Source organism: Pinus tabuliformis, chromosome 6, assembly GCF_031772625.1.
Source record: "Pinus tabuliformis cultivar Carrire ecotype Pingquan chromosome 6, CPIR1, whole genome shotgun sequence".
In the NCBI taxonomy this organism is placed as follows: Eukaryota; Viridiplantae; Streptophyta; class Pinopsida; order Pinales; family Pinaceae; genus Pinus; species Pinus tabuliformis.
Genome location: NC_142292.1, coordinates 1,805,165,893 through 1,805,189,893, shown reverse-complemented (window position 1 = coordinate 1,805,189,893; position 24,001 = coordinate 1,805,165,893). Strand labels below are relative to the sequence as shown.

The 24,001-nt window shown below is 33.1% G+C and overlaps 1 long non-coding RNA gene across 1 annotated transcript; it reads right to left on the bottom strand.

Moving 5' to 3' along the window:
- Positions 1 to 10,485: 10,485 nt before the first annotated feature.
- Positions 10,486 to 23,710, bottom strand: LOC149266246 (uncharacterized). Its single transcript, XR_016252584.1, has 4 exons — positions 23,577 to 23,710; positions 23,408 to 23,476; positions 23,279 to 23,316; positions 10,486 to 10,904 (listed from the first exon to the last, which is right to left on the bottom strand). It is a non-coding gene; the product is annotated as an uncharacterized LOC149266246 (long non-coding RNA).
- Between the last annotated feature and the right edge of the window lie 291 nt (positions 23,711 to 24,001).

Sequence of the window (24,001 nt, the reverse complement as noted above, 5' to 3'; positions counted from 1 at the left end):
GCAAAATCATACTAATTAATTTATGTTAATTAATAATGGACACATAGAATCAATCTAAAACTACTAAATTAATAGTTTATATTGATTAGTGATGAACACAAATAAATTGAATATATGACTAAATTAGTTGTTTATAATGATTATTAGTTAAAGTAAATGAAATGAATATAAACTACTAAATTAGTTGTTTATATAATGAATATGAAACTACCAAAAAAATATAAATGACTATTACAAATGATAAATTTGTCATTACAAAGGACGACTAAATTTTGCATATATACGACTATTAGTAGCTAATTTACAGTATCTTAACACGACAAAAATTTAATCATATTTCTTTGGTCATTAATTGGTTTCAAACGATGAATAAAATTTGCATATATATGACTATTAGTAGCTAATTTATAGTATCTTATAAAATGACTAACATTTTGGTCATTAATTGGTTTTCTCGGGTGATCATATAGTAATATATTTTTTTGTATATTTGGTCATTAATTGTGGTAATTAATGACTAAATCAATAATAAAATTAATGACTAAATATACTACTAGGCGATAAAATTGAGACAACCAATTAATTACTAAGCTAAAAATGACTAAAAGTTGATCGTGATATAAGATGCTATAAATTAGCTACTACTGGTCACCGACTGAAAAATGGTCATTTATATGCAAAATTTAGTCTTTTTTAGTAACTAATTAACCAGTTTATACTAGTGAATTATTGTTGTACCCAGATCTACGGTCCTAAACCCTAACGGTAGTGAATCCCTCCATGCTCATGTCTTCCTCATCAGAAACTACTACAATGCAAAACTAATCATATACAATAACTCAGGAAGAAGCCAACATGACAACAAATTAAAATTCTTCATGCAACTTTAAATATGGTCAACTTTCTTTCTACATATTTCCTTGGAAATACTAATAGAGTCACCTAGTTTTTCACCCCTTGGTGAAATAAGATTGTTTTCACCGTGAGCACTAACCTCTAACTTATAAGAGAATATAATCTTTTTTTTTCAATTTATATGTTAATATGATTTTTCATTATTTTTATCTTTCTAAATTTTTGAATTATTATTTTAAAAATTATTTTTTCTTATTTTTTAATTGTTAATTTATTTCTTTTCATGCTTTCTCCTTTTTATGTTTAAATTTTTATCTTTTACTTTTTTTTTCTCTTTTATGGGCTATTTTTTTGGTTAATTTTCTATATTTTTTATGATTATTTTCCTCTTGGTTTTAGTTAATATTTATTTATTTTAAAATTTATTTTATGTTTTTTTGTTTATATCTATATATATATATATAATGATTTTTTTCCTCGTGGTTTTAGTTAGTATTTATTTATTTTAAAATTTATTTTTTGTTTTTTTGTTTATATATATATATAAATTATTGAATGTTTTATGGTTTTCTTTTTAACAATTTTTTAATTAATTTAAATTATTTTTATCATTTTTTTTTATTATTATTTTTTAATTTTTTTACCTTTTTTCTATATGTTTTAATGATGTACTGAAATTACGTGCAAACGAATTTTTAAAACATAAAAATATACAATGGCGAGAACATAAAATGAATATACACAAAGCTTTTCCCCTCGATCCCAAAATCAGGACTACCAAACTGATTTTTTATTATATCTCTTTCAATGCTATATATATATATATATATATATATATATGCCAAAGAATTAACAAACCACAATCTATAACCCTAGATTAAAACATAACCATAGTTCGCTTGATTGGATCTACAAAACACCATGGGTAGAAAATTATAATGCCCAAAACCATATATAAAACTGATGCGCAAAACCATGGGTAGGTCCTCCCACCATCTTAGGATGCGCAAAACCATGGGTAGGTCCTCCCACCATCTTAGGGTTCACCACCCATCGTTGGGCCCACCCAACTGTTATTAGTTCGTGGAAAGAATATAACACATACCCAACGTTTTCTATATAGTTTTTTTAATATTTGTCAATTTATGCAATATATATATATATATATATATATATATATATATATATATATATATATATATATATATATATATATATATATATATATATATTTGTGTGTGTGTGATGATGCTTGACTAGCAAGCCAACTCCAATATATGTCAACTTAATAGTTGATAGTTATGATTTTGGTTCAATGGATCATGTTCGCCTCTGCTATGTGTCAATTTGTTGGCTTATTTTTAATCTTTCATTGCAATAGATGAAGTCTACTCTTGCTACGTATCAATTTGATGGTTTATTTTTAAGTTTTTCTTGAAATACCTCAAGTTGTCTTATTCTAAAATTTTAAAAGAGCTATACTTTTAGGATTCGATATAATGACCTTTTCATTTAACTATTCATTTTCAAGGTTTTTCTTAGTCATCATATTTGGTTTCGAAATGATGAAAATTTAAGGATTTTTATAGTCATGATATTTGGTTTCAATTCCATAGTTGAGAAATGTAGAAATTTTAAGGTTATTCGGAGTTTTGATAGTTTTATCTTTAATGAAATGGTTGAAAAAGGTCAATATTTTAGGGTTTTTTGGAGACTTCATATTTATCTTTAATGACATCATTGAAAATTGTTGGAATTTTTTTCAAGCCATGATATTTTATCTTTAACACTATTGTAGAAAATTGGTAGAATTCAAGGTTTTTTTGAGTCACGATATTTTATTTCTAATGTCATTGTTAAACAATGTTAGAATTAAAAATATACATATACAATATCAACACTTTGATTTTGGGGTGTTTTTTATTGCTCATTGCACAAAAAAATTACTTTTCAATGCCGATGTTTAAAAAAATTAGGATCTTATGCCAGGGAAAAGAAAAATAGAGAAAGAAACAAGAATTGATGCAACATCTAGTTGCATCAACAATTTTTGTTTCAGGGAGTTTTTCTCATGTTTATTGCACAATAATTTTGGTTTTTAATGTCATTGCTAAAAAACATTTGGTATTTTCACCCCAAAAAATGAAATGTTGTTGTAGCATAAGCACTTTCGTTTTCCATGTGTTTTTCATGTTTTTTGTGCAACAATAAGGGATTCTTTGGGTTAGTGTTCTGGTTTTGAGGTCACAATTCTAGTTAAGTTGATAGCTTTGTTCAATAGTTTGATTGATGGTTTCTAGGCAATAGTGTTTTGTGAATCATTTTTTGACCAATTATTTTCCCCCATTACGATCTAATTTTTGTCTTAAAATTATAGTAGTAGAGATAAGACAAAATTTATGTAAATTATATTGTGTATTGTTGAAAGTATAATTCAAAAAGAAAATGAAAATTGTCTAAAAATACCATTTTTTTATACAAATTTTCAAAATAAAAAATATTTGTACACTATCTAGCAAAATAATAATAATAATAATAATAATAATTATTATTATTATTATTATTAATATTATTATTATTTTCTTAAATCAAAAATTTATTTCCTAAAAACACATTAAAAAGATATGAACTTGACCCCAACAGACTTTTTTATACGTTCAATGTACAAAAATGTTTTTGATTGCCCATGAAGGTGTTTGGAACTGAAATAGAACCGCGATATATAGCTTGTGTTGGAAGCCTCGTTCCCATAAATTTTAAAACTGACCTTTCAGACATACACATTGTATTCAGAACCTTATACCCATAAATACATCGTGTTAGATCTGTCCAATATGTTAGAGCTATATAAGAGTTTGGCATGTCTACATATTATTTCATACATTTTTTTGCCAATATATTAGAGCTATATTAAATTTTGGTATGTCTACATTTTATTTCATACATTTTTTTGTGAGTTTGTTGCAGCATGGGTCATGCATTATAACTTAGCGTTGTTATATATATGTTCAGGGATTTGGTGCAATGCAAGTGCGCCATATATCTTTGCCTGAATCGTTATAACATAACAGTGAATGACTAGATTTGGTGTTGAAGTGAAATACCTTAAATCATGGGTAAACTCTGTTCTTTCTCTCCTCTAGAAAGTAAATAGTTATTCATTAATGGCTTTTTTGTGGATAATATTTGCATCAAAAGTGTTCATGATCTTTCGATATAAGAAAATAAGCTAACAACCTAAAATGAAAGTCAGTTATATAATAGGATTTTATCTATTAACAAAAAAACACTCAAAATTACTAATCAAATTTATAATAAGAAAAATAATACATTTAAATGGTTTTTAGTCTTTTAAGCATTCATTACTTGAGATAACAAATTCATATACTAGTGGGTGTGACTGAGATACCTGTGTGATGTCCTAAGACCAATTACTTGAGATAACAAATTCATATACTAGTAGGTGTGACTAAGATACCTATATGATGTCCTCAGACCAACAATGCGGCGTGAACTTAAGTTTTATTGAAAGGATTAAAACATCCTATCTGTTTGTTTATTAGAAATTTAATCATTTGTGTGTTGGAAATTTAATCATTATTGGAAACTAGACTATTCTCTCAAAACATATTCTCTTAAGTGCTCTTACATCTAAATTATTTCTAACCTCCATCTTGGAAAATATAAGATACATTGGTGCCACATTTGAAACACTCAAAACACATTTGAAACACTCAAAACAATTTCATGTTATTTGGAAGCACCACTCTGTGACATTTTGAAAAGCTAATTCAATAACTAGGAAAACGGGAGGGAATTTAATTATTATGGAAAGGGAATATGTTTAGTACAACCCTTAGCATGAAATTCAATCTATGTGATGATGGGTCAATATAGGAAATGGGTATGTGCATGTCAACCTATCTCGATTTATCAAGGATGGTGCTGATAAGACATGTTTTTTTGTTGCTACATTCCTCTATAGAGTGCCTCAATTTCTAGTGAATGGCTTGGTTGCATAAGTTTGCATGATGATGGGATAATGCAAATGTCACTTGGTGTAGCAGATACCATTTTTTTTTATCTAGGATTGAGGTCAATGAAAGTTATCGCCAAACCAAGAATAGAGTTCCTTCGTTGAAAGAAGTAAATTATTCATCAATTTTACATTTTTATTTTGAAATGGAAACTTCAACAAAGGAATTACATTTTGGACATATTCTAAATGCTAGTACTCATGGACATGAAGTGGGAATTATGCAGCTCAAGTGTTATGTTACTCTTCCACTCTACATAAGATATTCTAAATCTATGATGCTAAGTTTAAAGTATATTGATTATAGAAAGCGTCTAGAGACACGACTATGTTTTCAAAGTCATGGGATGCTATCAAAGTGTTCAATAATTTTTTGTGATCAATTTTTCGACAAATCAAATTAATAAAAAAATAATTTTAATCTCAATATAGACATCTTTAAGCATATATTACTCCAAAAAATAATAATTAAATACAATCGAAATAGTTGTTTAAAAATTATACCATCATCAAAAATAAAAATGGGTGCCAATAAACCACTTCACAAAAACCCATATCTATCGATTATCAACATATTTATTTATTAATTATTGTTTGGATCTCTACTCACTTGATTTTCCATAAGCTAAATTTGAAAAGAATGTATATTTGAGCTAGGATACAAAGGATTTAGATTTGTCTTCTACTCACATGATTTTACATCAGCACGAATAACTAAATTTGAAAACAATGTATATTTCAGTTTGGATATAAAGCAGCTAGATTTATCTTCCTAAATAACTTATAAAGTATTCAACTTTTTGTGAAAGCTAACTAATAAATACTATATGATGCAAAAATAAATATTGTTTTTTTAATTTTAACTTAAATTTAATGATTAATTTAAGGTGATAAATGTAGGGCTGAGAAAGCTTATTACCTAATTTTTATAGATTTGATATGGAAAATATGTGAAATGAAAAATTATTATATTTTAATGTTGAAGTGTAAATAAAAAATTATATATATATATATATATATATATATATATATATTTGGTGATTTATAGGGCCTAACAATTTTCTTGACACTTAACTATTAGTAAAACTTTCGAGGCTTATGATATGTCTAGCTCCCTGTAGGCTTGTGCTTTCTCTTGGGGGATTACACAAAATTTGAACCCAAGACTTCTGGTTCAACAAGACTTCATTTTCATTACAATTCCCAATTGAACTACCCCAATATATTAAATGTATTTTTTATTTTAAATAAGTAAATTATTTTTATTAATATATAAGAAATAAAATTTATTTCAAATATTTTATTATAGTAAGTTAAGTAAAAAAAAATTATGAATAAATTAAATATTAAAAATAGACATTAGATAAAAAATTTCTCTCATCTTTAAATATAAAACAAAACAAATAAATTTATGTAAAGGTTTCAGCCCCATCAAAGAAAATAATTACATGAGCTAGAGTTAGTGACATTTTGAATAAAAAAAATAGTAATTATCAAATTTAAGTTATTGTAAAAAAAAATTTAAAACACTTATTCACATATCTAATTAATTTCAAGTGTATATAGAATCTCTATAACATCCTCTTGTAATATCGAATGAAAATGTATGAAGCTAGAATTTGTTTACATAATTTACTCAAGGGTAACTATTCAAATTCATGGGTAACTATGCATATTACTATTCCATATTCCTCATTAACTATTAGATAGAATCTTCATCATTATATAGAGTAACTTTAGTAAAGTAATTGTAAGTTACATAACCATTAACAACCATTATTGTGTCATATTATCATAATCTATCTGACGTAACCTTGCACCAATTTCATGATTATTTTAACTCAATTATTTAATCACATTCTTGATAATATAAAAATCAAATCATGCAAGGAATCAACATTATAAAATAATGGCACAACGAGAAACCACATTATTAGACACTAATATAGCCTGGAAACCACGTAGGGTGAAAACCAACAAACGTTTAATTTTGTTATTAAATGCTTGTGAGGGTGTTCACCATTCACTGAATGGCTTGTAAGGGAGTTTATCCCTTAATAATTGTCATTAAATATTACATAGAAATATTATATTAAAACAATATGTCTAGTTAGAATTTATTACACTAACCATGATATCATTTACCCATAAATCTTCAATCTTTATATCTTTGTGGCATGGTTATTCTATTGGCGGACCATCCTGTAACTCGCACTTCCTAATCTACATAGACCATTAGTTCTTTACCTGCCACAAAGTTAAACATAATCTATCCTTTACACAAGTCACGATCCATTCCTGCCATTGTTCTCATGAACACACTTTGATATCATGATTAGATAAAATATTAATCAACCAATAATCAATCTTTAATAGTGACACTTCAACATCTATTCATGTGCATACATAAAACAAAGACAAAATATCATGAAATACCTTATTTAACACCATTGTACATGTATTAATAACATGCATATCACTATCAAGCACCATCTTTCTAAAAAGATGCTAACATAATTTTACATGCACTTTGATATTCTTTCCAAAGGAAAGCTAACATACTAGATATTGTTTATGTACATGAAAATGCATAACAATATTTAACAGAACTAGCCCAAAAATCAATTTTCTTTGTGCCTACTATTATGTTTTATTTTCCAAACGGACCAATTGCATACATCCATCCTTTCATGCATTCAAACATATATTTTCCTCTTACCCAAATATCTAGCCCAATAGTTATAGATAATCTTTTCCCAAAAGAAAGCTAATACCATATCTAATCCCTTTATGCATGTAAGTGCATATTATTTTTCCCAAAATAATACTAACACAATCAATAATATGTGATCATTCCTCTCTTTTCTCCAGAAACATAATTCCAAAACAATCTTTTTCCATGCATGCAAGTGCATACATTTCTCCAAACAATCTTCCAAAATAAACCTTAATGCAATAAAGCATGTGATTACCAATTTTCCTTTCCAAGAAAATTAATACATTAGCTATATTTTTTATCTACATAACCACATATTATTTTAAGAGAACTAACATCATGTCTACTATTTTGTACACATTCTTTTCCCAAGAAATCATAATAATTATTCTTTCATGCATAAGACTTATTTCATTTTTAGGAAAACTTATCATATTTGGTAATTCCTTTCATACATGAAAATGAAAGTTCCTTTCCAAAACATAGCCTAATACCATAACTATTTTTTCTTATATGCCAACACATATTTCTTTTAAAAGCATATATCCCACTAAGTTTTTTTTTTTTTCATATAATACATGTTCCATACATTAGTCATTCATTTTATGCATGTGAACCCATATTTTTTCCAGAAAAATACAACACAATAATTGTACTTTTAGTGCATGCAATGAACATTTTTGTCTTTTACATAATAGTCATTCATTTCATGCATGTAAACCCATATTTTTAAAAAAAAATACAACACAATATTGTACTTTTAGTGCATGTAATGAACATTTTTGTCTTCAACATACTCTAACACAATAGTTCTACTTTTCATGCATATAAATAGTTATTCCGCTTTTAAAAGAAAACTACATTTATAGCCCTTCTTTTCTAGTAAGTTACTAGAATAGTCACATATTCTTTTCAATAAAAAATGGCTACTTATGATACCATTTTTTAAGAATTGTACATGGTTTCTCTAATATCATGGCCACTAAGATTTTACACACAAGGATCACGTTTAATTTCTTCCAACAAAATTGACAAGGCTACTTAGCCTTTACACGCAACACTCCCGGGTAGTTTATTAATTTTTTTTAATAGAAAAAGACAAGGTTATCTAATTTTTTTACATGATAGATTCACATGTATTATTTTTTAGATATGACATGGTACCTAACCAAATATTTCAAGAAATATGATGCATATAGTTATTTTTCTTGCGTGCGTATTTATATTCTTTCCAAGAAATCCATCATAATATTATTATTTTTCCCAATGCAAATATATCCAAGTAAATTTATAATCTAACTTTCCATACAAATTTCTCCATAATATTTCTTTTTAAATAAAATAAATTATGTTATTGATCTTTCCATAAGCAAAGTTTTCGTGCATAAACTAAGAAAACAGTTTCAAGAAATGGCAGGATAAAAACATACATCCCTGCCGTCTTTTAACGTATAGGAGCTTTGCAACACCTTCCAAGGAGAGTAACAAAAGTAACCATACCTTTGCACACAAAAACATATAAATCATTATAAAAAGAATTATCATGATTAGCCATACATTTTTACGCACAAACGTAGCCAAACTTATCTCCCTTTAAATCACATCACCTTAACTATTAATCTTCCATACATACCCTCTATTCACTCAATAACTCATGTCAATGCTATTGAGTTCGATTATACAATAGTTCAGTCTACTTTTGTTTGAAATGGACATTAATATTCCCACAATAGTGGTGTATTTTCCCCCAACTACCCATAATTAGTTGTTAGTTGGTATAAATGACAGATTCTATAACTGAGTTTTGTCGTGTGAAAGAGGGGTAGAGAGACTTAATGCACTAGACTACTTCTTAATACTTCAATAATGATGGATCCATTCATCCATCCTTCTATGGAAATTTTCATCCATTAAATTATCATGTTGAACAAATAACATAAGAGTCAAACTCACCATCAATGAGAGGGCACACACAATCAAACAAGGCAATGAAAATAGTTGTAGAGTAATGTGACATAATCACCCTTCATCATCTCCCATGGCCTCCATCATATCAACAATAATGAACTAATACACAAGAACCTCATGAAATCAGTTTCCTACTCAATTTCTACTTTTCAGAGATATATTGTTTACTTGGGTTTTCATGGTAGGGATATTACATCCTCCCCTTAAATAAAACACCATCCTCAGTGTTTATGATTAACGTTTACTCGTGATCTAACAATCTAACCAACTGAAATGGAACCCTTCCCTTTTAAAATGAAGGATTTTTGTTTCCAAGAAATACCTTTAAATGAAACAATAATGTTTTTATCCATAGTCATAAGCATGTATATTTGAAAAATAATTAATTTCTACTTTTAGTCACTTAGCTATTATTCAAATTTATAGAAACAAAACAAAATCTTTATACCAACTTACCATTAATTGCCAATTACTTTTTGAAATCATGGTCACTTTTATGTAAGAACTCTAAGAATGGTTGAACATCCCATCAACATTTCATGGCAAGAACCCTATAATGTATGACTAACAAATCGGACATAATCATGTTAATCACAACATTTTCAATCAAATTAAATACTTTAACTATCAATTATTTATGTAATATTAGGTAATATTTTAATCGTAGTACTTGTACAAGTACTCCGAGAGCACCCAACTCTTCAATTAACAAAATTATCTTAGCCCCTGCTAAAGACATTCAGAAGATTGGTAATACAATAAATGAACTTACACTTCCATTAATTTGTTTATGAGCACTGAGCTCCTTTCTTGTCAAGATGTACATAAAATTCTTACATAATTGTATAGAAAATTCATTTTTAACACAACATACAATTGATTAGTTAATTTGTTCTTCTATGAGAACAAGAATGGAAAAAGAATGCTCCTTCTGACAAATGGGAACTAGTTTCTATTATGAAATCAAGCCATTTTCACATCCAAATAGTTCTTTGATAGAGACCATACCAGGTCCATTCTAGAATTCTACTGGACAACTAGTTCAAGAACTTCAATGACCACACAGGCTCCAATATAGGAATCTTCTTGGAATTGTACTGCTTATTCCTCCGACAATGACCTGTCTATCAGAAATTTTGGGCCTCCTCCAACAGGCTCTAAAATCAACATATTTACCTCAGGATTTTTCCACTCTTCGCCATCTTAGTCAACTATTTTCACTTACTGAGATCATATATATCTAGGGAGAGGAAATTCAAGTAGAAAACTACGATCAACACATTCAGGTAGGAAACTACCATCAACCCAAGGCCTCCTCGCTTTTCACAACTGCATAACAAACCATATGCACCTTAAAATGAAATAAATAAGAACATTTACACACATCATGTATTCATACTTGACCCTAAGCATGGGTCCGCAATATCTAGATTGAAAGGACACATAACTAGGATACAAATTGTATACATTCTAATTTTCCATAAAACACAATTACGCTATCATAACATTATATTTCTCATTTACAATTGTAATTCACATTGTAACATTTTACCTTCACATGTTCTCATGTTTCCATTATGCTACCCGTCAGCAACATTAGTCATAATTGTTTTTAATAAAACCATACCTTCTACAACATATTACTATACATAAGGCATCTTATCAATGTTCTCAATAATTCAATATGTAGAAAGATATTGATCTTGTTAATTTTCATAAACCATTTTAATGACACTAATGTATCATAATTGTTAGGTCCCTATACTACTAGTGTAACCCCTTATTGTTATTAGTACCACCCCCCTTATTATATTTTTGTGCCCATGTAGTCCCCATAAGGTTATTATTGTGCCCCATAGAAGCCCACTATTGTTATTATTGTTCCCTTACATTATTATTGTTATGTCGGCTCTCATTATATTATGACCCTTTAGACTCCTATGTATAGAAAGGAGGTCTTGTCATTTGTATCATCTAATAATTGTTTATTTGTGTAATGTAAAGGAGGTTTCCCCCTCAAAGAGGCTTATTTCTAAGGCGTTTATCTATCTTTTATATCTTTTTGTGAGCTGGTTTCATAACATTTGGTATCAGAGCTTTGGATTCTAGGGTTTCGCTGCTCCAAACAGGTCATCATGGCATTTTTGCTATAACGTTTTTTTTTGCAACGTTTCAAAAGCTAAAAACAAAAACCATTTGAGAACACATCTCCCTGAACCGCGGGTCCGAATTTCAAATGTTGTCTCGCTATATTTTAGGATATATGATCTAAGAAAGTTAGGGTTTTTGAAAGCTCTTTCATCTAAAACAGGTCATCGTGGAATTTTTGCTATAACTTTTTCACTACAAAGTTTCAAAACATAAAAAAGAAAACATTTGAGATGAAATTGGTCTAAACCTTGGGTCTGAATTTCAGATCTTGTCTCACTATATTTTTGGATGTACGATTTGGGAAATTTATGGTTTTTGCAAACTCCAGAATTACATCCTAAATAGGTGACCTTGGGAAAATCTTCATAACTTTCTCTCTGAGCATCAGATTGAAGTTTCAAAAGAAGTTACAGAAATAGGTCGGGTTGTCTTTTGTTTGGGTATAATTTTCAAAACCTAAGGTTGAAACAATGACACATGGCACATTGTACAAGTTCACTATAGTGAACTATTCTATAATTAGGTCATCGCGAGAGATTGGGAATAAATATTTCTTCAAGAATCCAATTGCGATCAGACTTCCGGAGTTATAAAAGGGACTCAGAGGGCTATTACAGACCAAAATTTTTCAACTTAAAGATCTGAAAGTACATAGTTATAGTCATTTCAATATCGAGCTCCTAAAATCAAGAAAAATCGAGATGATGAATTTTTATGGCAAGGATCTAGTAAATTGGATACTACATATGGAGAAATATTTTGATCTACATGGTGTACCACTGTTACAAAATGTATGTATTGCACCTAATTATTTAGAACCAAATCAATTTTTATGGTATAAAGGGCTTTGTTCTCATAAACCACTTGTCACGTGGTCAATTTTCACAGAGGAAATGATAACACATTATGAGGATACAAAGAGAAATGCCTTCTTTAGTCAATTGATAAATCTCAAACAAAAGTGTTCAATGTAGAGCACATTAAGGAATTCCAAAAATTGAATATAAGGGTAAATGATATTCCATAGAATAAAATGGTTGATGTCTTCATAGGGACTTTAAAGGATAACATTCAACACGAGGTTCGTCTTTGGGAACCTAATTCATTGGAGAAGGCATTCAAGTTGGTGAGAAAAATTGAAAGCAAAATTATGGAAACAAGGAATCCCACCACTCACAACTATAACTATGGAAGTGTTTTTTCTCCTAGCATTGCACAACCTACAAGGTTTACACCACAACAATTGGAAGAAAAAAGAGAAAAAGGGCTTTGTTACAATTGTGATAGCAAATACACTAAAAGTCATAAGTGTGCTGAGAAGAAATTATTTTACATAGATTATGAAGAGGGTGAAGAAAATGATCAAGAAACATCAAAAGAAGAGGATATACACCAGGAACCCACCCAAGAGAAAGAATAAATGAATTCGACCAGATCTTGTAAAGCATTGGAAAGAATTACCACTCCTCAAACTCTCAAGATAGAAAGACATATCAAGAAGAAAAAGGTTCAAGAAGTCAAAGATCACATCGAGAAAGAAGAAATGAATCCAACTATATCTTGTAATGCATTGGCTGGAATTACCTATCCTCAAACTATCAATATATAAGGACATATCAAGAAGAAAAATGTTTAAAAAGTGAAAGTTCACATCGAGCATTAAGAAATGAATCCGACCATATCTTGTAATGCATTGGAAGAAATTAGCACTCCTCAAACTATCAAGATAGAAGGACATATCAAGAAGAAAAAGGTAATAGTGTTGATTGATTCGGGAAGTACCCATAATTTTATTCATTGTAAGATAGCCAAGGAATTGAATTGATTCTTATATCCAGCACCAGAGTGTCAAGTGATGGTTGCAAGTGGAGGAACCATAAATTTCTTTGGAAAGTACCATGATATCAAGCTATCCATGGGAGAATATGTATTGAATAGCCCAATGTTTTCCATTCCAATGGGTTGTGCTAATGTTTTACTAGGAGTCCAATGGCTACAATCTTTGGGTACGATAGCTTTTAATTTTCAAGAAGTTTTCTTGAAATTTTTTTGGGAAGGAAAGGAAGTTGAATTGAGGGGTATCGAAGGGAAACCGAGAAATATAATCAACTCTAACAGCGTGAAAAAGCTTCTAAATGAAGAACAACGGGGAGTAATTGCACAATTATGTTCACTAGAGTATCCCACATCAAAATCATGTATTTCTCCAGATCTCCAAAACATTTTGGACAATCATTGCAAGGTATTTGAGACTCCCAAAGGCCTCCCACCTATTCGCGATCATGATCATGCTATTCATTTGATTTTAGGAAGTGTTCCTCTAAAAATCAGGCCATATAGATATCCATATGCCCAAAGGAGTGGGAACTCATTCAAAAGTTGCAGAAGATCCCAGTGCAAACAGTATTCCAAGAACTTGACAAGGAAGAAAAAAATCATATTGGAACCTAAAGCAGTCATAGAACCAAGAAATCGACAGCTATGAAATAGATCAATTTCATAGTATCTCATCAAGTGGAAGAACTTACCCACTGAAGATTCAACTTGGGAGGACAATAATTTATACATAAGCATCAAGAACTATTGAAGCGTTGAGGACAACACTTTTTGAAGGAGAGGGGCATGTTAGGTCCCTATACTACTAGTGTAACCCTTTATTGTTATTAGTACAACCCCCTTATTATATTGTTGTGCCCATGTAGTCCCCATATTGTTATTATTGTGCCCCATATAAGCCCACTATTGTTATTATTGTGCCCTTACATTATTATTGTTATGTCGTCTCTGATTATACTATGACACCTTAGACTCCTATATCTAGAGAGGAGGTATTATCCTTTGTATCATCTAAGAATTGTTCATTTGTGTAATGTAAAAAAGGTTTCCTGCTCGAAGAGTCTTATTTCTAAAGCGTTTATCTATCTTTTCTATCTTTTTGTGAGTTGGTTTCATAACAATAATCAAAGTTTTTGTCACATTCAAGAACTTTTAGTCATAAATATGCCTTCTTTTACCGAACATTGACTTTCACAATCATTTTAGTTTCATGCATAAAAGTATATGAAAATATTCATAAATGTTTAAATGTCAATAACAATTAGGGTAACAATACAAACATTTCCAATTCCCCACAGTGTAATGTTACCAATAAACCAGCACCTGAAGTAACTACAATAATGAGTTGTTTGCGACTTCTAATAAGATTTAATCAAAACCAATTCATGCATACATGTTTTCAATAGGTAGTGATGCAAGCTAAACGAATTAATGTTACCAACCTTCTTAGATTCAATCTTGACAAGACTCAAGTAGTTATTATCTATTACAGTCAAGTTTTACCACTTGACAATTGTTCATTTTTAACATCTAAAGGGGTTGTTTCAATGTATTTTTAAACATCCTATTTTCCTCCTTCATGGAAACTACCCATTTTTTTAACATTCATGCATTCATTCATTATAAGAAGTGAATTTAAATTTAGACATGTTTATTAAATATATTATTAATATTTTCATATTTGCAAAGGTTGGTAGTTAACTCTCACTTTCACTCGCAAGTGTTTAAGATTGTTCATAGGTGCAACATATTTTTTATTGTCTTTTAGCCTCATCGGTATTAAAATGTCATGAACACATTTTTGTAACATACTTTATTACTTACTATTATTCAATGTGGTTATAAACACGCATCATCCATCTCATGCCAAACATAGTCTACTTCATATATCAATATGTAGATTGTTAGAATCATACAAGTGTTGATGCCCACTACTGTCATACCTTGATTTATTTTCTTCTTACCAATTCCAAAAGGTTGTCAGTGTTGCAACCATCAACTCCGATACAACTAGTAACATGAAAAACAACCACAAAAAATAAAAAATTACAACTTTACCATGCCAATAATGGATAATTTAAGGACATATCATAATCATAATTTTATTTAATTATGAAATTTATAGTTATAACTTCTTCTAAGAAATAATATATGATTCCAAGGGGCTTGGATGATTTTATTAATTAAACTGGTCGAAATGTTATTTGTGTATGTAATTCGTCTTGATTTATAAGAACACTCAACTATTAAATTACAAGGTTTCTTCATCCGATATAATTTTATTTGAAATTGATTTATAGTGTAGTATGCATTAAATATGCAACCTACCACCTGGATGCTTAGATTCACATCCACCGTACATATATTGATTGATTGATGTAATGGAAATAATGTTAGAGGGTTCGGTTGAGGTATCCAACACTACCTGGACATATCTGGGTCGATAATTTGTTTCATGTTTCAATATTGGAGAAATATGTATATGATCCTAGGCATGTGATTAACTAGAAATATGTGCAAGTCCAACTGGACAAACAATTTATAGTAGAGCCTCTGCGTATTCTGGATCAGAGAGAAATAATGTTACCGAGGCAAGCTATCATCTAGGTTAAAATTTAATGAAAGCACTTCATCCTAGTAGAGGCCACCTGGGAGTACGAGGATCGGAAAGAAATAATGTTAACATGGTGAGCTATCATCTAGGTTAAAATTCAATGAAAGCACTTCATCCAAGAAGAGGCCGCCTGGGAGTACAAGGATTTCATGCGAAATAGATGTCGTGACCTATTCCAAAAGGTTGGGCTAAACACCAGGCATACCATTACCTATTCGAAAAGGTTAGACGAAACACCAAGTATAATGTTTTTCATGAAGGGGGAGATGTAACACTCCAATTGTTGTGAATATTTGTTTTACTATTCTTTACTTTTACTTTACAAGATTTAATAAATCATGGCCTAGTGAAAGAAGCCTAGTAAAACTTTATATTAAAAAGACAATTTTAATTTGGAAATGAATTATGAGTATATGTTTTTGAAGTCACTAGAAAGGACCAAATATATATATATATATATAACACAACTTTTGAAACGCCCAAGCATTTATGGACAATTATCTTTTTCTCTCATTTTCCCATCTAAGTGGGAAAATATCTAAGGATGGTAAATGAAGGTTGGAGGATGAAGAGAGAAAAAAATGGAAAATTGATACCTTTCACAAGACGTTGTTAAGGTTGGGAGGACGCTACCAAGATGAGGTGTTCTTGAGCTAGACATAGAGCCAGTGGAACCCTTGGGAATAATCCTTGAGTAAAGAGTTCTAAACTAGACTAGTGTGGTGCTGAAGTTTAACAAAAAATTATCTCAATGGTTGTTTACTACACTATTTGTAAGGGAGAAAGGTTAGGGTGGATGATGGACGTACGTAATTTCTAGGCTCGTTGTAAGGACCTGCGGTTCCTTGGCACACCCACCCAATGTGCGACGGTTTGATTGGCAAACAAGTGAAGTGGAGAACGGACGCAGTGCGAGCTCTTGACTTAATGTGCGAAGGGACGAGTTAAAATGCGCACAAGGAAGGAGAGCGAGGCTTGTTTATATAGCGTGGGGAGCATTGGCTCAACCCATGGGCCGACCTACAATTCAAGAAAAGGTCGACCATGTTAATGGAGAAATTTACAATGAGTAGGGGCATTTCATTACATGGAGGATGAGTTGGCTTGGGCAGCTCGACTCGCCTTCTAATCATACAAATAAACAAATGCGAGGAGTCATTTAGCATCAAACTTTCGTTCATCACTTGAGCAAGAAAGAAATGCGTAGATTAAAGGTGAAGCCACAGTAATAAGGGAAGGCGCAGCAAGGTAATGCGCCCGCTCTTGGGCAAGGCCGCACGGGATAAATGCACAGGTCTTAGTCCTAGGTGAGAACGTGGGTAGGAGCGCCCGTCGTTCAGACAAAGGAGCATGGGTGAGACTTGGTGAAGTCGCCCACCTGGCACACAAACATAACACAGTGGAGTTTTGGTGAAGCTATGCAAAGGAGACGAGGGTGTCTTGGTGACTTGGTGGAGTCGCCCACCCATCATGCACAAGGTTCGGTTGAGAAGTGTGTTTGGCAGCTCGTGTGAGGGCGTGCCCACCCAGCTTGGTCAAGGAACTTTGGTTGGCACATGAAGGTGTGACAAGTTGTAATTTTGGCTAAGTATGAAACTTGGTGTTTCCCAAGTATATTTGTAAAGCTTTGTAAAAGTTGAAAGTTGATTAATAGTATATATTCGGGCAGACTCATTATTTCGGGAGTTGCCCCTCCCTTTATACTGTGCAATTGTGTTCTTCATTTATAATTGCTGATGATACTGAATGTGTGTGGGTGTTCATTGGTATAAATGAAACATAATAATTACTTGGTTGAGAAACACAAACTAAGTAGGACAAGTGGTTAGGCATAGTCCATGAACATAAGTATTGGTGAAAAGAAAGTGTTTGGTGGTGCCGCACCTCGCCAAGAGCGGTTGAAAGACTACTGTCATCCTGGGGGCATGACAAGTGGTATCAGAGCTCACGGTTGGAGCTGGTGAATGAAGTGACAGTTGGTATCAGGTAGCTGATATCTTGCTTGGAGGTGAAAATCTTGACAGGTAGTATTCAGGGTTGAAGAAGCTTGGAAGCTGGTGACAGTGACACAGGTACTTGCAGGTGAAGGAATTTGTTTCACATACAAGTGGAATAAGGGCTGGTTCAGGTTGCAAGCAACTTGGTGAAGCTGTTGGATGGTCGATACTCAATCACAAAGAAGGAAGAAGGAAGAAGAAATGGCAGGTGAATCTCGTGTTGGATCGAGTGAATCTAGCCACAATGCGACCGAGGCTTGGATAAACAAGATACTAGAGAGAGTGGAGGCATTGGAATCTTACTGGACTACAAAGATGGATCTAGTCATGAAAGAGCTAGAGGATCATGTGCAGTTGAGGGAAGATTTTGATGAACTCCGGATTCGGCATGAGTACACTGAGCTTAAGTGTAAACAACTTGAGAATGAATTCAAGGAGATTGGAGAAGCAAGGGACAAGGGTCTGGCAGAGATCGTGAACTTGCGGAAATCTCTTGATGGTGCAAATGATGAGATCGCGGTGTTGAAGAAGGCCATGAGACATAACTCAGGTGGAGGAGTGTCTCATGTGAAAGTCAAGGAACCGAAATATTATGATGGTACAAGAAGTGCGAAGACTCTTGGTAACTTTCTCTGGGATATGGAGCAATACTTGGAATGCTTGGGTCTATCCAATGATGAGACAAAGGTGAAAGTGGCTGCTCAATTCCTGACAAAAGATGCTAAGATGTGGTGGAGAAGATGGATGGATCAAATTGCCAATGGCAGTGCTGATGACATTACTTCTTCGGATGATATGAAGAAAGCTTTGCAGGCTCATTTCAGTCCTCAGGATGAAACGTGGGAAGCAAGGATGAAGATTAAGTTCATAAAGCAGACAGGGAACCTACAGACATATCAGCGGGAGTTTGCAAGTGCGGTTCTAGAACTTCCTAACATGGCGGAGAGGGACAAGGTGTTCAACTTCATTATTGGATTGAAACCTTGGGCACACAATGAAGTGAAGAGGCAGAAGATTAAAACACTTGAAGAAGCTTTTGCTATTGTTGACAGGTTGGTGGAGCATTATGATGAGACTTCTGATGAGAGGAAGAAGAAGTCCGATAAGCCGAAAGCAAAGAAGAAAGATGAAGCTTCGAAGTTGGATGAGAAGACGAAGAAGCCATTGAAGTGTTGGATTTGTGCTGAACCACACACGGTGAAGAATTGTCCTTCTAGACCGAAAGTGGCTGCTATTGCACAATCTAATACGAAGAAAAAGAACCTTCTATAGGGATGATGCAGATTCTTGGAGCTGCTACTGCTACGGAAGTGGTCTCTCAGAGAGATCCTTAAAGGAATAGCTTGGAATATGTTCGAATGAAGATTGGAGGTATGGAGGTACTTACTATGGTAGATAGTGGAGCTACTCATAACTTCATGAGCAAAGATGTTGCAAGAAGAATTGGGCTGAAATTTGTACGAGTGAAGGCACAAATGAAGACAGTGAATTATCCTCCTGAATCGGTTCTTGGTGTAGCTGAAAGAGTGGACACAACACTAGGTGAGTGGATTGGGAAAGTCGACTTCACTATAGTGTGGATTGATGACTATGAGGTTGTGTTGGGAATGGAGTTCTTGAAACAATATGATGCTATGATCGTTCCACATTTGAAGAAGCTGTACATTTTTGATGGAAGGGAAGATGTACCCATTGGTGTTCCAACCATTGGTGTGACAAAGCCTGATTGTTAACTGGCAGTGATGCTGATGGAGGATGAGAAGTGCATGGAAGACATGAGTAAGTGGTTGTCTACTACTGAGGCAAACCTTACCGAGCAGTCATTGGTTATCAAGACACTTTCTGATAGTATCTTGGATTTGTCAAGAAGGCTAGAAGAAGTGGAGGATGATGATGATGACGAGGAGGTTTATGTGAGACCGAATGTCCGAGAGGAGGATCGGGTTGCATATCTACAAAGGACGGAGATAGAGGATCCTGACAAATGGATTGAGCTTATTAGTGAGGGTGAGCCTTCAAGCTCTACTCCCTCTACATCTTCTTAGATGACATAGAAGATGGGGCTCATTGTTAGCTGCTCATGGAAGTGAGTCCTTAAAATAGGTTGAGCAGGTATGACAGATGGTGCAGGAATGGTTCGGCATTAAGCATCATGACATATTGCAGATGGGATGGAGTTTCCATGGACTTGAGCATGGTAGAGATTCGTGGTGAGTCCAGGATGTGGCAGAATCCGAGATAGACTCGTGAAGGCATAAGGATGGACATTCTTATGATTTGAGCATGATAGTTGGACTGATCACTCGACTAGTTCAAGTCATGAGGGCTAGCAGTGTACCAGAGAGATGTTGACATCAGGCAGGCAGGAAGGAGGACAGTTCACAGGATGAGACGACACACGATGGAGATTGTGGTTCTACATATGTTGCAGGAATGTTTGTAGTATGTGGAGGAGTCGATATCATGGACCGAAAATGAGACAGTTATTGATGATGATCTTGGTGGATGGATACGAGGATGGGATGTTGTCGAGGACAACAACGATTTCAGGTCAAGGAGGATGTAAGGACCTGCGATTCCTTGACATGCCCACCCATTGTGTGACGGTTTGATTGGCAAACGAGCGAAGTGGAGAATGGACGAAGTGGGAGCTCTAGACTTAATATGCAAAGGGACGAGTTAAAATGCGCACAAGGAAGTTGAGCAAGGCTTGTTTATATGGCGTGTGGAGCGTTGGCTCAACCCACAGGCCGACCTACAATTCAAGCAAAGGTCGACCATGTCAATGGAGAAATTTGCAATGAGTAGGGGCATTTCATTACATGGAGGATGAGTCAGCTTGGGCAGCTCGACTCACCCTTCCACTCATACAAATAAACAAATGCGAGGAGTCATTTGGCATCGAAATTTCGATCATCACTCGAGAAAGAAGGAAGTGCACAGATTAAAGGTGAAGCCGTAGCAATAAGGGAAGGCGCAACAAGGTAATGCGCCCACTCTTGGGCAAGGCCGCACAGGTCTTAGTCTTGGGTGAGAATGCAAGTAGGAGTTCCCGTCGTTCAGACGAAGGAGGGCGGGTGAGACTTGGTGAAGTCACCCGCCTCGCACACAAACATAACACGGTGGAGTTTTGGTGAAGCCGTGCGAAGGAGACGAGGGTGTCTTGGTGACTTGGTGGAGTCGCCCTCCCATTGTGCACAAGGTTCGGTTGAGAAGTGCGGTTGGCAGCTCATGTGAGGGCGCGCTTGCCCAGCTTGGGCAAGGAACTTTGGTTGGCACACGAAGGTGTGACAAGTTGTAATTTTGGCTAAGTATGAAACTTGGTGTTTCCCAAGTATGCTTGTAAAGCTTTGTAAAAGTTTAAAGTTGATTAATAATATATATTTGGGCAGACTCATTGTTCAGGGAGTTGCCCCTCTCTTTATACTGTGCAATTGTGTTCTTCATTTATAATTTCTGATGATAATGAATGTGTATGGGTGTTCATTGGTATAAAGGAAACATAATAATTACTTGGTTGAGAAACAAAAACTAAGTAGGACAAGTGGTTAGGCGTAGTCCATGAACATAAGTATTGGTGAAAAGAAAGTGTTCAGTGGTGCCGCACTTCGCAAAGAGCAGTTGAAAGACGCCTGGGGGTGTGACACTTGTGGTTGGGTGGAATGGTTTTTGTTGATTAACTTAACTCTCTCAACACAATAGATAAGAATAGATAAGTTATTTTGTGATGTTTTATTTTACTTTATCTTTTAAAGAAAGTTATGTATAGTATTAAGAAATGGAATCTTCTTATGAAACCTAGTACTTTTACAAGTATACAAAATTCTCCCTAGTTTATGGTATGTAAACACTCTTAAAGTTTTACAAAAAAGTTTAATTCTATTTTGAAATAAATTACTTTCTCTATTGTGGACACATGAGATAATAATGATAATTATATAGAGAAATAAACCAGGGTTTAACAAAAGAAAGGTATGAAAGAATGCTGAAATATTGAAAAATGTGTTAGCATTGGGTATCAGTTTATATAATATTAATGAGATGTAATGGGTAAACTAAGATTATTGTCCTTGGGAGGTAGAAGTAATGAAATATTCATTCACGAGAACTAGTATGGATTCAAATCCATAACCCAAATACCTTGATGGGAATGGCACAGGTCATAGATAGCCCTCGGTTATGCGCACTATCGAGCATTAGGAAGAAGGAAAACTATAATCAACATTGTCAAAGTACAAAAAATGTGGGGAAATATGGTCACGTTTAACCAAAGAATATTCTCATTATTTCACAACAGTAAAAAGAACAATAACTTGACTTAATATAAATAACCATGGGGAAGAAACTGACATGCTCTTCAATACATATATTAAAAGAGAATTAATAAGGTAATTTTCATGTTCCAAGTTCCAACTATCGAAAAGCATTCAAGGACACACAGGCAGTTCAAACTACTTGGCATGTTCAAATAAATTATTTTCTTTAACAATTATAATATTCAATATACAGGAAAGAAAGAAAACAAAAACTTAACAAGCATTTATCCTGAAATTAGTCTAAACTTTAGCAAAAGAAATTTTACTTGTGCAAGTTGTATTATTATAGAGATAAGGGGAATGGCCATTACTTCAAGGTGATAAAAACATCAAATCAGAAAACTTGGCAGCCGTGTTCCAAAAGAAAAAGGCAGAATTAGACTAAGGCTAGTATGAGAATAGTCGAGCCCACATATGACATCAAAAATCAAATCTATAGTAATAATAATGTTCAATAACAATGTTAAACAGTGAGGAACAGTAAACCATGATGGTTTCCACTAGTTCTCCGATGACCCATGTCCTCTAAAGCATAAATCTAAATAAGAATTTTAAACCTATGAAGAAAACCCTGAAAACCCCATACAAGTCTAGAGATTAATTAAAAAGCTGGAAGAAGAGTAGAATAATCAGTATTCGAGAGTTGTCAGTCATCAGACATTTTGCTTCAAGGGAAATACTATAGGAGGATACAACCGGCAAGTAGAAGAATTGTTATTAGGCAAAATTGAGGGTTCCAATTGGGAAAATACTTGTAAAATTAACTACACAGGGCCTTAAGGTCGTTACCTGTTTAGTAGACCAGTCCCGATGCTTTGCTCCAGAGTCTGCAATTAAAAACAATATTCCATTACAAAAAAACCCGAAGAGAATGGAATACAGTTAACTGTGGACATGGAACAAAGTCACTGTCAATACCTGTAGAGATGCTCTTGATTCTTTCCCGCTTCTCACTACCAAGTGGATCCCTGTAGGACCTGGGATTACCTTCATAAAAACGAGTATAGAGTACAAAATTAACCACTCGAAGAAGCAAATCAACGACCAAGAAACAAAAAAATATAAAGTTGTCGAAATAGCAAGTTACCTGTAGGCCAGAGGCGATGGAATGAACGAGCTCCTTCTGCACCATGAAGGTGGGTTGCAGAGCTTGAAACCCTAAGGAGAATGACAGAATGAACGCTTTCCTTAGAGACGAGTAGGGAGTTAGTTACCTCAACTGAACCCTCCAACATTCCTGTCGTTGGATGAATCTATGAACAAATGAATGGTGGATGTGAATCCAAGTGTCTCGCTCGCAAGTGGTATATCTAATGCATAGTACATTGTAAATCAATGTCAAATAAAAGTATATCTAATGACCAAACCTTGTAATTTAACAGTTGAGTGTTCTTATAAATCGATAAGAACTACATACATAAATAACATCGCCACTGCTTTAATTAATAACATCATTCATGTCCCTTTGGCGTCAAATATGATTGCTTAGAGGAAGTTATATCTCGAAATTGC